At 43.5% G+C, this 16,738-nt stretch overlaps 1 long non-coding RNA gene across 2 annotated transcripts in view; it reads left to right on the top strand.

The window, feature by feature from the left end:
• LOC106697213 overlaps positions 1-16,738 on the top strand; it is a 130,307-nt gene that overhangs the window by 45,446 nt on the left and 68,123 nt on the right. The window contains exon 3 of one of the 2 annotated variants that reach the window (XR_002829343.1): positions 11,380-11,516. This is a non-coding gene — a long non-coding RNA (uncharacterized LOC106697213). Of the gene's footprint in view, positions 1-11,379; positions 12,173-16,738 lie in introns of those variants that run through there. The other variant, XR_002829341.1, reaches the window with a different exon arrangement.

Below are 16,738 nucleotides of genomic sequence, written 5' to 3'. Positions count from 1 at the left end.
CACAGCATAGCTGTTCATTCATCTCACTGCCTCTTGAACTATAGCCTTTGGTGGCCCTGACTACCACCACGAGGTAGAGTCCTCACACAAGTGCCTCTGCTGCAGACACTGCTAGAGACCCTCACAGCGGGCTATATGTATAAACAGTCTCACAGACCTGGAGTAGATTATAGCCAGGGGTACTCAAACTTTTTAAACAGGGGGCCAGTTCACTGTCCCTCAGACAGTTGGAGGGCCGGACTATAGTTAAAAAAAACACTATGAACAAATTTCTATGCACACTGCACATATCTTATTTTGAAGTAAAAAAACAAAATGGGAACAAATACAATATTTGTATTTGCATGTGGCCTGCGGGCCGTAGTTTGAGGACCCCTGTTATAGACACTTTTTAACCCGATGTTCCTTGAAACAAGGGAAGCTAAATTGGGGTGTAGGTGAATATGGGACTGGAATAAGAACATACCTAGTAGTTATGTTCTAGTAGTTAAGGAACAAAGACAAAGTCTCCCCTTCCCAACTGGAGCCTGCTTGTGCTGTTGGGGGGCAGGGTGGTCTGTAGCTGGGTTGTTGATTGAGCCTCACCTTCAAGGCCCAGCAGATGCTGACTATCCTCAGCTTGTTCCCTCCTCCAATTACACGTACTTTCACTGGAGTAAGATGAGCTGTTTACAGATACCCCCAACCCCGCCCCAAAGTCACACACACACACACACACACACACACATATATATATATAAAATCTGTGCTAGTTCTCTCCTCTTGTCTATGTGTCCTATGTTCACGCTCTCCTTTTCTCCTAAGTCCTTCCCTTTCCTCTGTAGCAATTAATCTTTCCCGTCCTTCAAGGTCAACACAAGGTCCTCCTCCCTATAGCCTGGCCAGAATGTTCCCTTGTCTTTCTCACAACTTGGCCCTGGTTCTTATCTCATGTTATTGGGTCAGTTTTGTATGCCCACGGAGTCTGTGAACTCCAGGAGGGCAGAGGCCATGTTGGATTTTTTTCATGTTTTGCCCACGTTACCTAAAATGCTCTTGTTCCTGGGTCACTTATCTTCCCTTTGTCATCACTTCTGAAATGCCCGTAGCCAGCTGCACAAAGTTGGTGGTTGATAAATGCTTGCTGATTGGTTGGTTTATCTATAGTCAATGTCAAGGTACACTAAATAATCATTAGAATGATAACAGGCTCAGCATGATCCATGAGCCTTATTTGGGATCCTTGAAAATGAGCATGTCTAAACACATAATAAACTTTCATTTAGGTACTGAGCAAGGGGGTCTGACAGTAGCCTCTCATGTTTAGTTAGAACAATTCAAGTGAGCAAGTATGAAAGAAGCCATCTTCTAAGTGTGCTTCACTGCGCTGGATCCTGGTAGTGGAATCTGAGGCTCTGTTCCTGGAGAAGAGAGTTAAGAAGCCTTATCAGTCACTGTCATGTATTTCCTTCTTAGTCCTAAGGGGAAGTGACCATGATCACTATGTGCAACCACAGGCTGTTCAGCAGAAGGAAAAAATAGGGAAGGAGTTCCAAAGGGTCAGAAGCTAGAACGAAGGATTTCAGCTTCCAAGAGCACAAACTGGTTGATTCTGAAAGTAAATGCCATGGCGTGTGGTGACTCAAAGGACCAATTATGCAAGTGGCACAGCAGTCACCAGAACCAGATGAGACCTCCAAGCGAGGGGAGGCAGCCCAAAACTCTTTCTGGGGAGCAGCCAAACCTTTAACAGTCAGGGAACAAAGTCAACAAAGGTTTCTGGGAAGAGCTAAATTTATCCAGGTTGCCTGAGGTGCTTGAGGGCATGAACTTCAGGGGAAAAAGTACCAGAGAGATTAGAAAAGACAGTACCCATGGCTGGTGAGTCACAAAAGGGAAAGAGGGAAATCTCATCAATGCTGATCAGTAGCAGTGCTTAATCATACAGTGTGTGTGTGTGTGTGTGTGTGTGTGTGTGTGTGTGTGTGTGTGTTGGGGAGGGAGGGTGATGAGGGGACAGGGCAAAGAGGGGATGGAACAGGTTGTCTTTAACTGAGGCACTTGAAGCATCCGGGGATTTAGGAATAACAGAAGACCATGAACATGCAATGCCTAGGGTACAACAGCTTGGTGACATAATGATAGAATCCCACCTATTGATGGTCCAGAGGAAATTATGAGGACATGGTAATTTTGGACAGTGTATCTAATTTGCAAGGAGTTTGAGAAAGCCAAGACAAAGTGTTATTTTACTCCCTCAAGGGTGGCTCTCAAGGGTGAGATGAGCAGGAGGAAGTAGAAGGTGAGGGAGCACTTGCTTGTTACCTATTGGCACCTTTTTAGAAATGCTGTCTTGTTCAATCCTTTGAGGTATGTATCATCCCCATTTTATAGATGAAGAAACTGAGACCCCTTGACTTTACATACTCTCAAAAGGTGACTCAGCAATAATTATTAAAGTCAGAGTTAAATAATCTGCCTAGCTCCAGAGCCTGGGCTCTTCCTTCACTGCACGTTTTCTAGCTCTCTCTCACCCCAGCCAGGAAGGGCCTCTAAGGAGGGCCTAGTGTACTTAGGCCTGGGGGGAGGGGAAGAGGGCAGGAGCTCCTTGCTTATAAAACTTTCTGGATCTTAGGCCAATCAAAAGCTAATAGCCAGCACCCCTTCTAGGCCAGCTCAACACTTTCCTCTTTTGAATTTCTTCCCTCTCCCTCCCAAAATGCCATTTCTTTGAGAAATTCGCTTAACTGGGCGAGAGGTAGATGCCATTGCCTCCTTTCCTTTGTTTTTAGCATATGATAACCTTTCTGGTCATATCCTGGTCTCCTTGGTCTTTGCCCTCAGCGCAGAGAAAGTGCATGTTTGCCCAACCTTTATACCACATGGCTCTGAGCAGCACAGGCTCTGATCTGGACTAAGTCCACTTAGCAGAGGGGTGGGTGGCCTTCTACTGACCCTTCCAGGAAACACCTGTTCTCCCCAGGTTCCGCCAGCACCTGTGCTAGTGGCAACAGTGCTAGGGTGGGGGCGGAGTGGGCAGCAGTCTACATTTCTGCAGGAAGTCCAGAAACAGGCACCCTCCCAGCTTCTCCAAGATGAACTTCAGATGTCTTTGCTCACCCTTAAATTCTCCCCCTTCCTTCCTTCTATCACTCCAAGCATTGGCCACACATGCTGTAACACATGAGAGGAAAATAAGCAATGAGAATCTCATACTGCAGTTCAAGATAGTTATTCAGAGACAGGTATAGGCTCCAGGAGCTCCTTGTCTTCTCTTTTTCTTGTCCTAAGGCTGGCTTTCCTTAGGATTTGTCATGGGTATCTTCTCAGTGTACTCATTCTCCAGGGGTAGTCTCATTCCTCAGTATGACAGCGAACACCACTTACATGTCGATGACTGAAATCTCTCTTCCCAGACCCCAGTACCCACCTGTCCACTAGACACCTCTACTTGGAAGTCCCTCAGGACACAGTGACTGCTCAGTAAGTCACTGTTGAATGCATGGACTGTCTAAACCCTTCGGGTTGGCAACTCAGGCAGAGTAAGCCTCTGACTTGTTGGATTTCACAGCCCCCCTTTCATTGTTGTTTTGCGAGGCAGTCCGGAGTGGTGGAAGGAATCAAAAGTTTCAGACTTACCCCCTGTGTTCAGACCTCACTATAACATCTATATCTCTGTTTACCTGAAGGCTACAGATTCAACTCTGAGGTCAGCAGTACAGAGTCCCATTCAGGATTCTAGGTCTGGTTCTGAGGAGGTACGTTGGGGAGCTTTGGACAGGTCTCCTTGCCTCTCTGGGTCGCGTGAGATAGTTTGATTGGATGAGTTTTGAGGTCCTTTCTACCACTTTTAGGATGAAGCATTCCAGTGCCTCCAGGTAGGACGTTTTATTCAGACTAACTAGCTGATAGTTTTTGCTGGGAGGATATACCGTAAATCTCAGCAACTTGGCAAATTTCATTCCGCTTTTCTATAGCTTTGTCTAGACCTCTCTAAATGAGTGTGAGAACTAGTTGTTAGTTTCAACATTGTCCAAAATTTAGACTCTGCCATAGTAGATGTTTACATAGTAGGCTTACAGATGAGGGTAAAAATATCCCCAGCTCACACAAACACCTATTTTTGTCTAACTCGGTTACTGTCCTTTATCCTGAAACATGTACTGGCAGAAGCAGCTGTTGCCTGAGCACGTGGGCAAGTGTTTGTGTGCACAGGTGACTGTGCAGAAGGGAGCTGAACTCCAGGTTGGTAACTGCTTAATAAAATCTCCGACGCACAAATGATGCATCCAAGTGAGTTGCTATTTTTCCAACTATTCACCTTGGTAGGTGCATAGTTATTCTTCGGTTGTTTGGTGGCTACTATTTATTTCTGATAGTAAATTAATTTAAATTTTAGTCAAAGTGACATAGGCTCTCTTGAAACACGTCAAGTGGGCTAAAAACACTTGTCAACACAGCAGTCCAGGACCGCCTGCCTACCTCCCCACCTCTCCCACATCCTGCTCCCCAAGGGCAATTGCATCAGTCTGTCAGCTCTTTCTAGTGATATGTACTTCCATATTTTAAAATAATATGCTCTCTCCCTGCTGTCAATAGATTAATAATTTGACAATACTTTTACCATTGATGAGGTTTAAGATCTCTTATATCCTCCTTTCTTTCTCTCATGCTTTCAATTCCTTCAACAGAGAATTGAAAACAATCATCGGTGTTTAGATTCTTACGACCACTGCAAGATTGTTCATGCTGAGCCAAGTGGTGGATATCATTTCAACCTTTTTTTTTTTTTTCAGGTGGCTCATGATTGCCTGCTTTCTCCTCTTCCTCCTCCTCTCCTTTCTCCTGCTCTTCTTTTGCCAATTACCTTTGTATCTATGGCTGAATTCCCCTATGCTAATTAACATCCTCACTGTACAAATTTTTCATGTGGTCAAACCAGCTGTGTGGGGGATGGAGGTAATTTCACATTCCTCTTGAAGCCTGCTAGGTATCCCTTTTCTGGAGACCTTCTTCCAGGAGTCTCTGTCCTCCAGCGCCCCTTGCTCTCCTGACCAGCTGCAAACCTGTCCACAGGGCAGGGGACCTCCCTTCACCGTCATCCAGGAATTTCCTTCCTCTTTCTCTTCTGTTGCATCTCCTATTTTCTGGATCTCATGTCTTCCCCTTTCTTGATTTATACTTCATTTTGTTGGGGCATATTCTCTAAGAATTTCTGAGAAAGGGTACATAGGCATTAAGTATTTTGAAATCTTATATGAAAATGTCTGTATTCTAAGCTCATATTTAAGGGGGACCTTTTGTTGGGAATACATGGAAATAATTTTGCTTCAAAAAAATTTTTTTTGTCTACTAGCTTCTAGAGCTGATATTGGGAAGTCTACTGCTATTCTACTCCTCATTTCTTTGCCAGCATCGTATTTTCCCTCCTGGAAGCTTTTGTTTATCCCTAGGATGTTAAATTTCCATGATAATATTACTTTATTGTGAGTCTTTTTTAATTCATTAGGTTGTGCAACTGATGGGCCTTTGGCTGAACTTTGTGTTCTTTAATTTCTTGTATTATTCTTCTTTTGAAAATGTCTTCCCTATCATTTTTCCATTTTCTTTTTCTTTTTATAACTATTATCTGTCAGAAAAATAACACCCTACATTGATTCTCTGACTTTTAAAATCTTCTTATCCATCACTTTGCACATTTTTTGTACCTATTGGGAGATCCTTCCAACTTAATTTTTTACGTCCCCCACTGAGTTTATTGTATCTTTACAATAAACTTTTACAATAAAGCACTTTTTCTTATTCTCATGGTTCCTATTGTTGTCGTTGTTGCATTTTACTCTATTTTCATGGATATAATCTTTCCTCTATCTCTCTGAACATACTAATGATACTAATTATCTATTCTTGGTTATTTTCTGCTTTCTGAATTGCCTCTGCTTCCTTTAGGTTGGTTTTTTTGTGTTTTGTTTTTTTTTTTACTGTTTCTTATTATCTCCATATTTCATGTTGGTGGGTTTTCTTAAGTATGTGATGCTTCCTAGTTGTCCTTTCTTATTTCAGAGTGAGGTTTGTCAACTGGTGGGCCACTTTTTAGGGGGTCATCAGGTGGCAAGTGGGCTTTTACACACATGGCTGGTCATATTCAGAAGACAGGAAATGTAATGCAATGGCCAGGTCATTGAAACAGGGGTCGTTGAATTAGTGTGGTAAAAGTTCAATGTTTTTTCTCTTTGTTTACAGTGACTTTTTGTTGTTGTTGTTTCATTCTTGAACTTTAAAAATCATCAAAGGGATTGATAAGTGATTACCTCTTTGAGGTCATGTCAGGTGCTGTCTGAAACTTGGAGCTGGGTGAAAGATTGGAACTTCAACTCATGGAGCCGGAAGAGCACACCCTCTTTGGGGATAGACACAAACAACCAGCTGGAAAAGATAAAAGGAAAGATTACTTGGATATTATGACTACCCACAGAATTGATACAATTGTGCCAAGCAAGAATGGGACTATTGTATCGATACAAAATCCCAATGTTATATGAACTTTCTATTTGAAAGGGAGCAGCTTCTTGCAATATTACTATATGACTAATGCTGTTATCAGAAGGCTGTCTCAACCAGAAGTTTTCAGATTTTTAATGAAAGATGCCAGATCTGTGCTCCCTCAATTCCAGCCGTGGCCTGCGACTCACATACATCAAGTCCATCCCTGAACCCAAGGGTTATGCTTTTCATTCTTTGATCTATCCATTCATTTGTCCACCCACCACCTATTCTTATTCTACCTCCTTGTCAAGACCAAGTCTAAGAACCTTTGCTCAACAATTTAATTCAATTGATTTCCCTAGCACGGAGTAATTCATCACTTAGGTTGTTTTGGGGTTTAGTCACAAACACAAGTGCCTCCCAAAGGCTAGGCATCTATAAATGAAGTCCTCTCTGTGCGTCAGCTAATAGAGAATTCTGGGGACTGGAGTGGCTTGGAGAATGGATGCTCTCAGTAATGGGAAGCCTCACCTTCGCTCTAGTCCAGTGGTTCTCAACCTTCTGGCCCTTTAAATACAGTTCCTCATGTTGTGACCCAACCATCAAATTATTTTCGTTGCTACTTCATAACTGTAATGTTGCTACTGTTATGAATCGTAATGTAAATATCTGATATGCAGGATGGTCTTAGGCGACCCCTGTGAAAGGGTCGTTAGATCGCCAAAGGGGTCGCGACCCACAGGTTGAGAACTGCTGCTCTATTCAATTGCTTTCTGGTGGGAATGCAGGGCAAGGGCCACACGTTTCCTAGTTTTTCGAGAGAAGCCAGGCTTTTTTGTGATTTTTAAAAAGTGATGGTTCAGTTTTACAAAAGCCCTGTCTGTGTAGGGCCAACAACAATGGTGTGTCGCACTGTAGGTGGGCAGCCTCTGACACCAGTTTTCTCTTTCCATGAGGCGAGGAGCTCCTTTAGCTTGTTGTTTCCAAATTCCAGCAGCTCATGCACTAACCAGTATGCATAGTAGGTACCTGATCAATGCTTGTCCGACTTTCTAGAACACCACATCCAAGCCGAACAAAACTATGACCTCAGCTGACTGTCATCTGTAGGTGGTGCAAAGAAAAGTTTCCCCTCCAAACTCATTTATGTATGGAAGCCTCCTCCTTGCTTCCAAGTCTGGTGGGTCTTATGCATTTGCCTGGCAGGTGCGAGTGAGATATTAATGTGTTCTCTGTCATCTTTACATGAAACGCCCCCTCCGCCTTCCTTGCTAGAGCTACCACTAGCAGTGTAAACTCATTGCCTCTATTTGGTCACTCATCCTTCCACATATACTACTCCTCAGAAATCACTCTCAATAGTACGGCCACCAGTGGCCTCTCTGATGTTGTGTGCAGTGGTGCCAACCAGCCCTGCACATCCTCTTACCTGGCTTGAAGTAGTCTAGAGCATTTCACGCTGTTCATTATGTCCTCCTTTGTTCCTTAGTCTTTGGGGCTCTGCTCTCGCCTGAATTTTCCTCAGTTTTTCTGGATACTCCTCAACAGGTTTCTTTTCCTGACCAATCCCTCATATGCCAATTCTCTGCAGGTTTCACTCTGGGACCTCACCCCTCCCCTCCACAGATTCACCCTGGATGACCTTATGCTCCCCCGCGCCCCCCGCCCCTTGTCCCATGAGTGCTGATGACTCCTAGGTCTGCCATCTCCGCTCCAGACTCATCTAATCAGCTGCCTTCTGGCAGTGTCTGTCTCCATTGATGCTTCAAACTCGCAGTCCAGTCCAAGGCTGAGCTCATCACCTTCTGATCCGCTTCCTGCTATGCCTCTTCCTGCATTCCTGTTCTTTGTGAGAGGCGTGCTATCACCTAGTGGCCCACGCATGAATTCCGCGACTCTTTCCCAGTGTAGGACTGTCCAATAAGCACAAAAGGGCACCTGCTGGAAACACCAAGAAAACAAAATTAGGGAGCCAAAACATTTTGAAAGCATTAAATGCTTAAAAATATATCAAAGTAGCCATCCTAGAATAACACAGAAACTTTCCGGAATTCCTTATACTTGTTGTATGGCTAGATATCAACTTTATTTTGAATGTTGTATACAGAAGGGTGGGTGAGTGTAACCTTTTCCCAGGGATTAGAACCACTGAGTAAGTTCTTACAGTGGCCCTGGTCTTCCTTAGCTGCCGCTCGCCATGCCTAATTGCTCGCTGAGCCCTGTTGATATTGCCTCATGACAGCAATGGAGCCAACTCTAATGCCACCTTAGGGGTTTTCCTGGATTGCTACAGCAGCCACACAGAGCTGTGTACCTGCTTCCTGTATCTCTCTCTCCTTCCTACGATCTTTCCATTGTAACTTAGTAAATTCAAAGCAAGTGCCAGGCCCTTAGCCTGGCTGACAGGGCCCTGCTTGCCCTCACTTGGCCTCATCTCCATGCACTAGTTCACTTCTAGCCTTCACTCTGCCCTTCTCGGGCTTGTGCCACCCCCGTCCACTCCCACAGACCCCTACCCAAGGAAAGGGTCTGCAGGAGAAGTGGGAGAAACGGCAGAGGACTCTAAACTGGTGGTCCTCAGAAAAGAAATTAACCCCCGTTCCCGGCTCTTCAAAACTTGCAAGAGGCATCATCAAGCACGCAGAGCTAGACCTCAGTCTTTCCCTCCTGTCTCTGGGTTGTCTCTTGGTGATGGCTTTTGCCCATCAAATGCAGGTAGATTCGTTTCTGGCCACATGCACAAGAGGGTCATTGTCTTCTTTCTCTCAATGCTCCACTCAGTGTGAGCATCTTCGGGGCACCAGCCACGAGTCAGCCTCTCAGCTGACAGAACCCGTGTCTGCTGTAAACAGGGCCGGGAGAACGCTCTGTGCGCCTCCGGTCCGGTCCGGGCTCAGCCTTGGCGAGGGAGGGTGGCATTACTCACTGGAGCCCCATCCTCTCCTCTCCCCGACATGGCCCATTCTCACCAGGGGGCTAAAGTGGGGGTGGATGGGGAGGTGGAGGAACACAGAGGAGGGGGCTGTTTGTTTTCTTCTTTTGTTAACAATACAACATCTGTTCCCCAGCCTGGCAGCTGGGCCAACGTGAAATGATGTGAGCTTTCATTGCCCTCTGGATCAGGGGGTGGGAGTGGGAGAAGGAAGGAGGGAGGTGCAGCCAGGGCCAAAGTGTCCCTGAACAATAACAACAGCAACAATAATGAAAATACCTTCCACACTGCTGGCCAGGCTGGGAATCCACAGAGCTGGGTAACTGGATATTCCAGCTGATCCACATATTGCAGGGAATGCACTGAGCAGCGATCTGTGTGCCTTTGTGGAAGAATCACCCAATTAAAAGGATAGTGTTTACCTGGTAAATATCTATTTTGGCTCATGCACTTTGATAGAAAACTCCTTTATTTACCCAAAAGTGATGCCTAGAGAGGTAGAGTGAGCTGGAGCAGAAAAGAAAATGAGAGTTTGGAGAGAGCAGTGAAGGGAAAGCAGGACCCACATCCTCCTGGTTTTCCTCCCACGCCTTCCTTTACCTCTCTTCGCTGAGGTCTCAGGTTGGCCTGCTCCTGGACTTGTCATCGGGCCTTGTCTCTCTTCTGCCCATACTCAGTATCCATGCTTTCATCTCGTGTAATGAGCATAAGTAAGTGCCGTCTAATTTTAGGGCCTTCCTATAAGGCCTCCTTTTAACCCTGACCTCTCACACTGTTAACTCCAGCTTTGCTGGCCTCTGTTTCTAGGATGTGCCAGGCACATTGCCCGGCTTCTTCCTGAACTGCTTTTCTCTCTGCTTGTTGCTTCTCTATACTCTCTCATCTTTAGGCCTGTGTCTGAGCATTTGGTAATCTCCTTTCTTAGCGTATTTTTCTCCACAACACATCCCACCTAACAAGTTATATCTGTTTAGCTCATTGCCTTCTCCCAACAATGATGCAAGCTATATGAGGGCAGGGATCTTTGTCTGTTTTGTAGTCACCTGGAACAGTGATTTGCAAATAGAAGGCACTCAATAAATATATGATGAATGAATTAATTGATGAATAAATAAATAAGTAGATGGGTGTGTGAGATTTGCTGCTGTTTGTGGCAGGATGGCTAGAGTGCTAGGGGCTCATTCCATACCCTTTGAATCAATGAGAAAGTGCTTGTTGAGTGTTTATTTTGGGTGTAATATCTTTCCTCCCCTGGGCCAGGAAGGCAAAGTAGACTCCTGGGGACCCATTGTGGCTCTCTGGAACGGGATTTGGGGCTGCCCCTAGTGAAGGACACAAACAAAGGCTTCCATTCCAGTTTATAGAGCCCTCCCCCTTTCTTCTTACAGACTGGCTGATATTAAGGATTCCTGGGCAAAGGCAGTAGATTACAGATAAGGGGACATGGGAACAATTGTCACTCAGACAGAAGAGGGGAAGGTGAAGGGTGCAGGCTGTCAGGTCAGGGCCTAAACCCTATCATCAGGAGCAGACCATAGCCCTCTCCTCTGCAACCTCCTTGGTGCCACCTGGGCCCATGGCTTTGCTTCTTGACTCGTCAGCCTTCCACCCAGGGCTGGAAAAAAATGCAACAAGAGTGGTCATTTCCCGTGTTAACCAGGGCGCCTTACATTTGCACGGTATGCTGAGAACCCCCATGCTCATTTCTTGTGCATTATTTGAGAGCCAGTCACATGCAAGGAAACGATGCTAAGCATTTTGAACACAGCACAGTGAATGCTATGAAATGCTCTTGTAACCAAAGCAACAGGTAGTAGGCAGATATTATTTCCTTTTTCACAGATTAGAAAACAGATTTAGAATTTAACTTGCTCAAGAATACCTGGGGATTAGAAGAGCTCCGGGGATTGGACTTGAGCCCAGGGGCTCTGGTGCCCAATTCAATGCTCTGACCTTTATTTTACACTGTGTGTTATTCACAGGTGCCTTCCTCAACATTTTCGAAGCCCACACAAATGCTCACACCAGCTTGTGGCCTCCATCTACCCGGTCCAGAAGCAGAAGCAACACGATGTGCGAGCTGTTTGTCTTTCTCGGAGTCTGCCTGCTAAGGTTGGAGGTAGGGCCCAGGCTCCTGTGATAATCCGTTTGAGTTCCGTCACTCATGACGTTGTCCCAGCTCTGCACTTACTAGTGAGTGACACTGATGAAGTTATTTAACCCCTCTAAGCCTCAGGTTATTCATTTGTAGTATGGGGATAATAATAGTTCCTACATCAAAAGGTGGTTATAGGGATTGATGAATGTGTATTGTTAAAGCAATGCCTCGGTTTTCTATGGCTGCCATAACAAAGTACCACAGACTGCGTGGCTTAAATTCCTGTTGTTTAATCAATTTCTCCCAGTTCTGGAGGGCAGATGTCCAGCATCAAGGTGTCAGCAGAGTTGGCTTCTCCTCGGCTTGTAGATGCCACCTCGTGCTTTGCCCTCACATGGTCTTTCCTCTGTGCACACATGCCCCTGGTGTCTTGTTCTCTGTTCTAATCTCTTTTTATAAGGACACCAGTCACACTGGACCAGGGCTCACCCTAACGGTTTCATTTGAACTCAATCACTCCTGTCAACGGCCCGGTCTCCAAATGCAGTCATATTCTGAGGGTATGGGGCTTAGGGCTTCAACATGTAAAATGGGGGAGGGGGGCTTAATTCAACCCGAAACAAACACCTAGAACAGTGTTTAGCACATAGAATGTTAAATAAATACAATCTAATGTCTTGTTTGGATCCTCATTCTCAGCCTCTACTGCTTGTTAGGGGCATTGAGTTCTGTGAGTTCACTGCCCTGTGTGCACAATTACACTTCTTTCTCTTGTTCTAAATGCATCTCTCAAGCTTCCAGAATGGTTTCAGGCCCTAGTATGTTTACACTATTGGGTATTGGAAGATTCTAAGTTTACTTTCTCTATTTCCTTTGTGATTTTCTAGAATTTGTGGGTATAGTTCTATGCCATTCTATCTATTTTTAGATATCCGCTCTCAGCTTTTATCCTTTATCCATGGCACAGCCACAAGACCTGGCCTAGGAGTCAGGCGAACTTGGTTCAAGCCTCAGTTATGCTACAAGCATAACTTATGGGCAAGCGCCTCAATTTTCTGAACCTGTGATTCCCTAGATCAGCGGTTCTCAACCTGTGGGTCGCGACCCCTTTGGCGGTCAAACGACCCTTTCACAGGGGTCGCCTAAGACCATCCTGCATATCAGATATTTACATTACGATTCATAACAGTAGCAACATTACAGTTACGAAGTAGCAACGAAAATAATTTTATGGTTGGGGGTCACAACATGAGGAACTGTATTTAAAGGGCCAGAAGGTTGAGAACCACTGCTCTAGATGAAGACGGGGAGAATGGACACTGTACTGATGCTTCATGTCCAGTAATCATTAAATAGAACATAGTAGTTAAATGTATGGTCTTTGGAATCAAAACAGATGTGGATTTAAATTCCACCTCTGTCACTTTCTAGTTGACTTTGCTACTCTCTTAATCTCTGTAAGCCTCAGTTTCCCCAGCTTTAAAATGGGAATAACAGTAGTATCACCTCGCTTCATAAGGTGGCTGTGAGTCTTATCCATTTGAAATAATGCAAATAAAGCCCCCTTAACACAGTCCCCTTTAGTATAAAACCTGGCACGCCCTAGTGTGCAAACCCCCTTTTTGGCTTCATTCTGTTCTCGAGTTATTGTTTCTGGGTGTCTTTTCAGTCAGCTAGCATCCAGAACCACACACACTGTCCCTTTCGGGTGGAGCAAGAGTTGGTTGTGTTTGAAGGAAGAATAATGTTCACTGTTTTGTTTCTGGTTCGTGATGTTCAGCGTTTTGTTTGCTTTTTTGGCCAAAGCAGCACACTCATCTCAGGCTCTCTGCTGGGTCATAAATAGAAAAATTCATCAGCCAACAGAATAGGCTCACAATCGTGAGACTGCTCGATCAAGGCCTCTGGCATGATCAGGATATGGAAATGAGTGTCTGCAAGATTCTTTTCATTGGGTTTTATCATCATACTTTTTGTAGCCTTTTATAATAGCAAAGTGTCAAATAATTTCTTTCTTTTTAAATTTTTGTGTAACCTTCACTTCAGTGTATAATGTAAATTAATAAATTGATAGCAATATTAACCTTGAAGCATGAAATCCATCTTATGTTCCCTCCACAGATAAAGAAAAATAGGAAAGGTGTACCCCCTTCCTTGACAGTCAAGGCAGATATTTAGTATAAAACTTTTTGGTCCCATCTGAAAGGCTGAGACATTTGGTCCCTAAGTATGAGTGACAGGTCTTATATCTTAATAGCTCTTGACATAGTTGCAGGAAGAAATGGTTGAAGGTGGTGGCAATAAAGTGGAGGCTCCTTAAACTAAGTGACACAGTTTCAAACAAGTGAAATAGCAATTAAGATTCATTTGGAAGAACATTTTGATATTCTAAGTTTATTCCGCTTCAGTTGTTTTAAAAGATGAGAAATTATAATGCAGCTAAAATGGGTTCTCTGTGTTCTTTAAAAACACTTCATGTTTTGTGAAAAAGTGTAAGTTTATTGTAGCTAAAGGGATGTCAATGACACCTGAATTTGATTACCAAATGACAGTCTATCAGGTTTTAGAAGACAGCAGCTATGTCTCTTGGAAGTCTGCAATTTACTTGGTTAAATATCTTTACTTCAACTATATCTTATATGATAGGGCCTTCCAATTCTGGGTGTTTTGTCTAGCTGTCAGTGTGTTTCAGTCTGGACGCTGAATTGCCATTTCAGATGCAGATTGATGTAAACAAAATAAAGTGGTACTTCTGGAGTCCTTTAGAATTATTTTTTTAAAATTACAGTTTGCATTCAGTATTATTTTGTATTACTTTCAGGTATACAACATAGTGATTAGACAATCATATACTTTATAAAGTGATCCCTTGGGTATTTCTAGTACCCACCTGGCACCATACAGTTATTACACTATTATTGACTATATCCCCTATGCTGTACTTTACATCCCTGTGACTATTTTGTAACCACCAATTTGTTCTTCTTAACCCCTTCACCTTTTCACCCAGTCCCCCAACACTCCCCTCTGGCAACCGTCAATCTCTTCTTTGTATCTATGAGTCTTCCATGAATTCTAGCCAGATTAGTTTGTCAACCACATCACAGTATTGTAGTCAATTAAAACCTTTAAAATATCTGCTATTTTCTTCTCCTGAACAAAAGCATTTTTCTTAAGCTTTTTATTGTGAGATAATGATAGATTCTTGGGAAGTTGCAAAGATAGTACAGAATGGTCTCAAATACCCTTCTTCCAGGTTCCCCCAGAGGACATCTTACTTAACTGTAATACAATATCAAAATCAGCAAATTGACATTGGTACAATGTGTGGGTATAGTTCTATGCCATTTTATCTATTTCTTGACTTTAAAAAAATATGAGTGCAGCCCTGGCCGGTGTGGCTCAGTTGGCTGAGCATCGGTTGTCCCATGCACCGAAAGATCACCAGTTTAATGTTATTCATGGTCAGGGCGTGCAGCTAGTATGTGGAAGAGCCGGGATGAGACCTTGGGCAGGCCAGCACACTACGGCCTTCTACCTTGTGCCTTTGGAAGGAAGTCACTTTGCACAGCCCATACTAAAGGGGTGGGAGTTAGGTTCCACCTCCTTCAGGGCGAATTAGCTACATAAATGATTGGGAATTCTTTTGCATGGGAGACTTGTATTTTCATTTATTTATTTACATCACATGGACACACAGATATTTATTTTTCACCTTGGGTAATAATTTACTACTACTTTATTTAATTGCTCAAATTATTCCAGTTTTGGCCATTGGGAGCTCTGTCAGTTTGCTCCTGGGCCACTTCGACATACTCCCATGAGTGTGGGTTGTTTTTTGTTGTTGTTGTTATTGTTTTTAAGCACTTCCTTACTTTCTGACACCAAAAATGTTTCAAGCTTATGTATATTTCCTGTCCTCGCTCTAGAATCAGCTATTTCTCCAAAGAGCTTGCTCTATTTTTAAATGACACTTATCACTATTTGACATTATATTATATATTTATTTGGTTTTTGTTCCTCTCTCCCCTGACTAAACTGTAAGTCCACAAAGACAGGAACTTTGCTTTATTCAATGCTGTATCCCTAGCCGTAGAACAGTGCCTAGCATATACTATGTGCTTAGTCAATATTATTGAATCAGCTTCTGATCATGGGACCAGTGTTCTTTTTTCTAAGAATTTTAATTTGCCCTCCAGAAGTTCAGAGGACATAACTCAACATTTACTTGTTTGGCTGTTGGGAGTTTTGGATATCATAAACATTTTTCCCTAAAATTTTCTCATCACTATGATCCCGATGACTCCTTACTTGTTGATCAAATTTAAGTCTAAATTTAAGCAGTTGCTTTAAAGCTTCCTCAATTTTGTGTGCAACAATTTTAGAGAAGTTATGTTTTTAGAAAAAAACAATGAGACTTGCAACGGATTTCCAGATAACTGAAAACAATTTCTCTTACATCCATATTTTCTGTGCTGTGTTAGGATAGCATCAGGCTCAGTCCAGCCATGTTGCTACTACTGGCTTTTCTTTCTTCAGATAACCCCTAAAGAGTCCCCTTTGGACTTACATCCTTGAGTTCTTGGGCATTTAAGACTTGCCATGTCCTGCAGGTCCAGCAAATCTGCAAAGGCACACCTTCTATAGTCATGTTGCAGTTGCCAGACACTGTCCACCAAGTCTCTAGAAATCCTCAAGATTGTATTTGCACTCTGACATGGAAATTTCCAGTTTATTTTATTACTTAAACTCTGGTATTACTGCTGAACTCTATTACGTATGCCCTCTCCTCTATGGTCTCTCTTAGCTACTCCTAGTAGCCTGCATAGAATCTGGTTTGTGTTTTTATCTAGGATTGTCTCCTCACTCTTCACATACTAGTAGAAAATCCCCTGTATACCTAAATGAGTAACTTTTCTGTCACCTCCTTTTTTGTTCTTGTTAGATTTACTCTAACTTCGGCCAGAATTTCATCCTCTCTTATTAGTTATAGGTTAGAATGCTAAATCCTATGGGGTGTTTTGTTTTTGTGCATTTTCTTGGGCCTCTTTTCTCTTTGTACATTCTGAGATGGACTTGAAAGGCTGATAGCAAGAAGGGCTAAGGAGGAACGATAAAGCAGGCAAACAATATGTGAAACGCCAGGGCAGGGGGTGACGTTTTAAATAGCACGGCCAGGGAAGGCCCCACTGGGAAGGGAACGTTGAGTAAAATGCTGAAGGAAGTGAAGGACTGGGACGTGT

Source organism: Myotis lucifugus, unplaced genomic scaffold (assembly GCF_000147115.1).
Source record: "Myotis lucifugus unplaced genomic scaffold, Myoluc2.0 scaffold_54, whole genome shotgun sequence".
Classification (NCBI taxonomy): Eukaryota; Metazoa; Chordata; class Mammalia; order Chiroptera; family Vespertilionidae; genus Myotis; species Myotis lucifugus.
This window is presented reverse-complemented; position numbering and strand designations above follow the sequence as displayed.